The sequence below is a fragment of the Chenopodium quinoa genome, unplaced genomic scaffold (assembly GCF_001683475.1).
Source record: "Chenopodium quinoa cultivar QQ74 unplaced genomic scaffold, ASM168347v1, whole genome shotgun sequence".
In the NCBI taxonomy this organism is placed as follows: Eukaryota; Viridiplantae; Streptophyta; class Magnoliopsida; order Caryophyllales; family Amaranthaceae; genus Chenopodium; species Chenopodium quinoa.
In genome coordinates, this window is record NW_018743946.1 from 3,637,203 (window position 1) to 3,645,531 (window position 8,329).

Here is an 8,329-nt window from a genome sequence, read left to right on the forward strand (position 1 = left end):
CTTTGCTTATTTTAGATTTAATTATGTCCAAGTAGTTTAATTCTAGGGTTTATGGGGATCCATAATTAATATGAAGGGATAATATGTTATTGTTGATTATTGATATTGCATGATAATTTCTTATTGAATTGTTTTAATTCTTTGCAATTAGATTATGAATCGAGCAGATGTAATTTGATTGTGAATGTTTAGCAATATTGAATTGATGAATCGAGTTAGATCTAGTAAATTGCGAGAGCCTGATAGATCTATGTTGATTAATAAATTGCGAGAGCCTGTTAATCATGTTATTTGTGCAATGTTAATTATTTATTGTTATGCTTTATCTCGGAATATTAATTATTGGTGAACCTGTGACCCTAGGCCTTTTATTATTGATTTCTCCCTAAACTTGATCTTCGTAGTATAATTCCTTTAACATCAACAATTGGTTACTTTAATAATTTAGATTATAATTAATTAATTAGGAATAGAAAGACTAGTTTCCCTGTGGATTCGACCCTACTTTCCTATCTACTTTAGTTAGAGGACTTAGGTAGTACTTTTTATTAGGTGATACGACTTTAGCCTGTCAAAATTTGATCACTTGTTCCCGATTGGTTTCAATATCCTCAAGGAGGATATTCGGACCTGAGTGCCTTTGGTACCTTTGTAGACTACTCTTCGGTCCACGGTTATGGGACCGATGCTCCTTTTGGTGGGCTTGGGGGGAATGTAGACCCTAACTATTTTGCAGGTGGTTCGGGTTACGGAGGTGGTGGTTCGAGCCATAGAGGAGCTAGTCCTAGCCATGGGGGAGGCTATTCGAGGATGGATGAGGATGAGGAGTAGCTACTTTTGGCTACAATCCTAAATAAATGAGGGCATTGCTTGATTTGTCTTGGGGGGGTGATCTTGTTTTTGGTAATTCTCTTCCTTTTCTCTATTTATTTGCTTTCTAGTGTAGTTTTTATTGCTTTCCTATATGAAAAACACAAAAAAATTGAAAAATAAAAAAAAAAAACAAAAATGCGTTCCAATGAATTATAAATCATGCTTCCCTGTGCCCCATACTTGAGAAAATATGTTTTGATTCTTGGTAAATGATGATGATCATTGTGGATTTGTGGGTCATGATTTGAAGTTTAATTGCTTGGATACCTAAACATGCGTCAATTTTGTCCAACTACTTGTGAATATAGTGCTTGAGTAGTTGATTTGGTTAGGAATGTGTGTTAGTTCCTGGTATGTCAATGAATTTGAGTATTGGTTTGCGACTATGAGTAATGTTTCATGGTTCACTATTATGCACATGTGGAGGACGAAGGCGTTCATTCTTTTAGGTAGCCTTCAGATGATTTAGATACATTTGTTCCCTTCTTGCTACCCATGTTGTTGCCTTGACTTTTTGTTGTTTATTTAGCCACATTAAAAGCCATGTTTGCCCCATTGGTAACTAGTCCCAAGCTTGGCTTGGGGGAGCTATTAGTGAGTGAGGTGAGGGAGTTTGTAGTGTGTTTATTATTTGCACAATTTGGGTGGGTTTTGAGAATTTATTTGTTCTTGATTTTGGTTTATTTTTGATGAGTTTAAAAGTTGAATTTTCTTGAAAAATTAAGTGTGATGAAAGAAGAAGTTCAAAAAAAAAAGTGAGAAAGATGTTCAAAAAAAAGTTAACTTCAAATGAAAAAAAAAGAAAAAAAAAGAAGAGCAAAAGAAAAAATGTTAAATGTTCAAATGTTCTAAGTGAAGGTTGATCAAAAGAAAAGAAAAAAAAAATTGAGTTTCAATGAGAAATTTCAAAGTTTATTAGTTCAAAATTTGTTTATTCACTCAAGTTCTACATTGTTATATTTTTATGAGTGAAATTGTAAGAGTTGGGATTGTTTATATTATTTGGAGTTGTATTTGGTGGATTTTTTGTTGGAGTTGGTTATGTTGGAGATGTATGATCATTATTTATTTTTTATCATGGGTTTATTAGGATTTGGCTCCCTTGATGCATAACTTTTCTCTCACATATTCCCAAATTTATCCTACCCTTTACCCTAGCCTTACATTACAAGCTTTAAAGACCTTCCGACCTTGTGCAAGGAGTTGTGTGAATGTGAAAGTGTTGTTTATCAATGCAAGTTATGACTTGACATATTCCGAGTCAACTATTAGGTTGAGTGTATGTCCTTTTAAACACACGAGTGTGTGAGTTTGGGAGAGCATTGTTCACATGAAAAGGGTTGGTTGGAGAGCGATCGAGTACATCTTTTACTTGCCACGTAAATGAGAGTTGAGTGTGTGAGCACTAGTCTTGAATTTTATATGCTCATGTGGTTTGCTCTATTTGACAATTGTTGGGGAGGATGAGTGATTGGATGAATGAGATTGCTTGATATTGAAGCATGTTTATTAGATTTGCCTTGAATCGTTTGTGCTTGATTTGATTATTGGGGTGAGGCATGTTTTATATGTTCATTGATGAGCTCTTTGCTTAGGGACAAGCAAAGGTTTGGCTTTGGGGAGTTTGATATGTCTATTTTATGTAGTGATTTACCCCCGTCCCTTGGTCATAATTAGTAGTGTTTTTGGCTCTTTCGAGCCACTTTTATTACTAATTGGTGTTTTCTAGTGTTTTCGTAGTTTTGGTTGAATTTTGTAGGAAATTGCACTTTTGGAGCATTTTCCCGGGTTTTCATGGATCAACTATGGAAATTGGAGGAGCAGGACCATCTTTGAAGCCCAAGGCCGGTTAGAGTCATCAAGCCGGTGATTAAGGTCTCGGTAATCGGGATACCGAGGTATTTGGACCGAGTGATCAATACCCTTAGTGGATATCCAGATTGGGCCGAAGAAATAAGCCCAATTGAAGTTCCAAGCCTCGAGGTGAAGCAAGGGCCCGATCGGGAAAGGTGAGCAAGAGTTGTGCTGGTGCGTGGCCAAAGGCGCGCCCGATCGGGTGAGCTGCTAGCTCGATCGGGCGCGGCTGTTTAGAAGAGTACACAGAGAAAAAGGCGCGCCCGATCGGGCGGCCTTTAGCCCGATCGGGCGCCTGTTTCTGGAAGGGCTCCTTAGAGAGCAGTTAGTTTCTAATTAGGAAGTTGCTTAGAGTTTTGTTTAGGTACGTTTTAGGAATATTATTTTCACTTACCTTCTCTCTTAGACTTTCTCTCTCTACTTAGTTTATTTTCTCTCTCTTGATTTATCTCAACTCTTATTCTTGTTCTTAACTCCACCTTGTAATTCCGTCGATTCTATAACAATTTCTTCCTTATTTATTTAAGTAATTTTATTCCTTTAATCTCTCATGGCTTATTTAATTTCTTTGCTTAGTTTAGATTTAATTATGTCCGAATAGTTTAATTCTAGGGTTTATGGGGATCCATAATTAATATGAAGGGATAATTTGTTATTGTTGATTATTTATATTTCATGATAATTTCTTATTGAATTGTTTTAATTCTTTGCAATTAGATTATGAATCGAGCAGATGTAATTTGATTGTGAATGTTTAGCAATATTGAATTGATGAATCGAGTTAGATCTAGTAAATTGCGAGAGCGTGTTAGATCTATGTTGATTAATAAATTGCGAGAGCCTGTTAATCATGTTATTTGTGCAATGTTAATTATTGGAAGTTATGGTTAAATATAAAACCCCATAACCCCCCCCCATTGTTCATACTCAAGGTATATACGTTCCAAGAGTTTTGGTGCGTAATCTCTTTCACTTTACGTTATTTACATATTATTAGACTTGGTGATGACTCTCAAAGCATAATAATTCAATCAACAATAATTATTCAATCAAACAACCATACCAATTTAATTCTTGAATAATTAGTGACCACATATGATTTAATGTTGAACCCTTTTTAATTCTACCTCAGTGTCAAAGACACCTTAAACGCATAATGCGCCAAAATCCTATCCCTCGGTGTTAAAACACCTTAAGTGCACAAAGGCACCAACATACAATTTATTCCTTGTGTACATAGACACTTATATAGCTCCTTCCTCATGCTTAAAGCATCAATAAAAATTATTTGAACCATAATAAAATTCCCTTTCAATATTCCAAACATAATTAAACATGTAGTTTAATTAATCATGCCTTCTAACATGTCATAAATAAAAATGTGGTTCAAACACAACATGCCAAAAATACAATTTTCCAATCCATAACCCATCACAAATAATTCATGCTTCACCATTCAATCACAAACACCATAAATTCACAATTCCATACATAAACCTTAGCATGATTCTACTTATAATCAATTACAAACAAACCTAGCATGATTCTACATCATCAAAATATGCTAAGTACGCGTACGTACCTCAAATAATCTCTTAAAATAACCGAGTACTCTACAACAATTCTTGAACCAAGTCTCCTACATAAAGCGACAATAATACTATATTAACTACCCTTGTATACACAATTTCCAGCAACTTAAACTCACTTTAAATAACGTATAATAATCTGAAAATTATTTAAAAACCCCTAATTAAACTCCTTTTTAATGGATAATCACACCCTTTTATTAAAAATCACAATTATACTACTTTAAATAAAATTCCAACATTTTAAACTAATCAAAAATCCTTTAAAACTTGATCAAAATGCATTTTTATACTTAAATTATCCATAGGAACATTAAATTATCTCTTACCCCTTTTAAACTCAAAGATAAAATTTAAAACATAAAAAAAAACTTCGTCAAAAATCAAAAACTGCTGAATTTGGCCATTAGAGGGTAGTGCACACTACCATAGGTAGTGATTCTTTCTTAAAACGTTGTTTCCACTCGAAAAACACTACTCTTTTATCAAAATCGGAGGAGTTTAAAACCTGATCGGGATTAAAACGAGATTAATATTAACGAACGGAAATCTAATTATTAAAACATGATTTTGCGTGTTCAAAATAAATCTGGAATTAAGTTAAACTAATAAGTAGTTATAATCACCAAAATTTCAAAACATCATTACTATAAAAGCCCTAAATCAATTATTCATAAAAACCCTAAAATCATGATTTTCAATAATTAAAAACCCTAGGTTATAAAATTTACAAAATCTGAAAATTATAAAGTTCAATCATCAAAATACAATTTGATACTAGTTAAATTAATTTCAAACAATAAAATCAAAACCCATAAATCAATAGTTATAATTACACAAATTAATAAAACAAAGGAGAGAAGAAATAAGACTAACCTTTTTGTGTGGGAAATTTTTGGGGATTCATGGGGTATTTATAGAGTAAAAAGTGTAGGGTTAAGTTTGGGCTTATAAAAATGTGGGCTTGAGTTATGGGATAGGGCTTAAGTTATGGGTTTTGGAATGGGTTATTCCAATAAGAGTATGTAGGAATAATTTACAATGCCCAACAATTAATAAACGTTTGGCCCAAAACATATTTTACTTTTATAAAACTTTATATTTAAAATACTTTAATCCTTTAAAATATTTAATTAAAATATTTGAGCCCTTGACAATACATTTTATTAATACTTAAATACTTTATAAAAATACATAAAAATACGGGGTATTACATACACGGACTCAATCTTCCTTGGAAATTGTTCAGAATAAACAGAAATATACACAGAAACATAAGAATGTGAAGAAAAACAAGGAAAAAGGCAATAATTGTGCATTAACGGAGGATGTATGTATAGACCCAGAAATCGAAAAGTTCATGGAGGATCAAATTCTTTCACCAGAAGCATCAATGGAGGATTTGGAACAGCGGGAAAGGGTTAGAAAGACATTTCCGGAATGAGTTAGTGCAATTAAAGCTAGCTCGAAGATCAAATCGAACATGCAAGATAACCCAGATTTTCAACCCTCTGTTTTTCATGCGAAATCTGCTTCTAAGAATCTGCAAAGTAACTTCGATGATGTAGTTGAATTGCATGATGATAAAATTGCTGAGAATAATGTTGTTGATGTTAATTCAAATGTTAATAGCATTAAAATTGATATGGATGATATTCAAGAAGAAATTAATTTCTGGAATTCATCGATTGTTTGCTATATTTGTGGGGCAAATCCTCCAATTTCTGTGGTGGAAGGGTTTTTTAGACGAATTTGGAGGAATTTGGGGGTTGATAAAGTAGCCATGAAAGACAAGGGTATCTTCATAGTTAGGTTCCTAACTATGGAACATGGTTAAGGTTCTGCTTAAGCCTAGAATTTTTTTTCTATAATAAACCCGTTTTCTCGAAACCTTGGGACCTAGATATGACAATCTCGTAGAAGGAATTCAAGATTATCCCAGTTTGGGTTCAGATACAGAATCTGGATTTGAAATATTGGGGGGAGAAATCCTTGAGTAAGATTGTTGGTAATGTGGGAAACTGGGTGAAAATGGATCAAGCCACTGCTAAGAGAGAGAAATTGCAATATTCTAGGGTAATACTAGAAGTGGGGGTAGACCAAACATACCAGATAGCATAAGTTTTGTGAATGAGAAGGATTGCAAAGTGGTGATCAACCTGAAGTGTAACACCCCAATAATTCTCCCTTTTCCAAACCACTTAATTTAAATAAAATAGAAGAGAACCATTGACATGTTACCACCACGTGTTAAAACGTTAAGGCTTTATCAAAGTATCGCAGCGGAAAATCAAACTTAAGTCTTTAAAATAACATAGTTTAGAAAACGAATAAGTCAAAGCTTACAAATTGGAACCTGTAGACACCCATTTGTGTCTCCCCAAAACCAAACCCGGTGATGAGTACCTTTCACGTCGAATCATAATCGAATGAAGTGAAAGTGTGGAAAGTTTAGTGTTGCGGATAGTTTTAATTTCTTTTCTCTTCTCTCTGTTTTTGAAAACTTATATTAAGAAAAACATCCAATCCATTTTTGTTGGTCCATGATATAGGTCCAATAGTAGTGTAGTTGGAAGGGGCTTGAAAAGAGCTTTCCAACGATATATTATAAGCCTAATTCCGATGAATACTGAGGAAGTTATGGCCAATTTACTGAACTGGGCCCGGTTTGAGTCTTATATGCGGCCCAATGATCTAGGGGAGGGCCTAATAGATTTATCATTCCTAATGCAATTAGGAATGGTTTTAGTCTTGTAGATTCTTCTGGAAGTTTCATATCATTCCTAATTCAATTAGCATTGATAAATTGACTTTTGTTGACATTTCAGAGTTTTAATTAGAATAAAAAAACATTTTTTTGAGGATAATACGATTTTATCCTCCTGTACGGCAATTTCTATCTGATTTTAAGAAAACGCGTGAAAATTTCTGAATCAGCGCCAAACGCCAGCTGTAGCGCCTGGCGCTACGCTTGGCGACTGGCGCTACGCTTGGCGACTGGCGCTAGCATTGGCGCCCGGCGCTAATGTTGGCGTCTGGCGCCAATAGCTAGCGTTGGCGCTAATCAGATTTTATCTACGCCATAACTCTGTTTTGATATTTTATCTTTTTGGCTGATTTTCTTTATAAAGAACGTCATAAAAACTCCGTTTTGATCATCAACATTCATCCACAATCACCTACAATCATCGATTCTCTCTATTTTCACCAACTCTCATCAAGATTTTCTTGATTATTCTCTCTCTCTCTTTTCTAAACTAGCCTTCTCTCAAATATAAAAATTCCGCATTCATCAGATCTAGATACACCTAGCCATATTCGAAGTTACCTTCGCCCTAGACGTGAAAGGTTTAATTTCTGAGGGTTTGGTCCCAAATCTCTCTTTCAATTATTTAATTTAATTATTGTTTTGTTTATTATTTTCCTTGAAGTTACTAACGTGTGTATTTTGTTGTTAGAAAGAGGTATGAGGCATCAAAGTAAGTACTTTAATGGTTTTTATTGATTTCATGATATAAAAATCATGCTTAGGTTGTTATTATGATTCCTAGTATCATGTCTAGGGTAAATTTAATATCAAGTATGATCGTTATGATGCCTTTTATGTTCTTCCTAATATTTATGATTGTTAGTATCATGTTAGGGTTAAAGATTTGATTTATATTGTTAGTGACATGTTAGGGTTTGTTATTAATCTTGTTAGTATCATGCCTAGGATCTTGCTATTAATATTATGCTTTAATATGATTTTGATTATTTTTATGATTTATGATGATTATTTATTATGTTGCTTGATATTTATTTTTATTGCTTGATCACGCATTTTATGCATGTTTAAAGGGATTTTGATATTTGTAATCACGCTTAATAAGATAATTAATAATCTTGTTTAGGGTTAATATGATTATAATTCAAGTGATCGCCAATAATAGTTTATATGTGCATTAATATTCAACCAACATAGATAAACAGGTTTAGGGTTAATCCTATTGATTGCATGTTGGTCAGAAAGC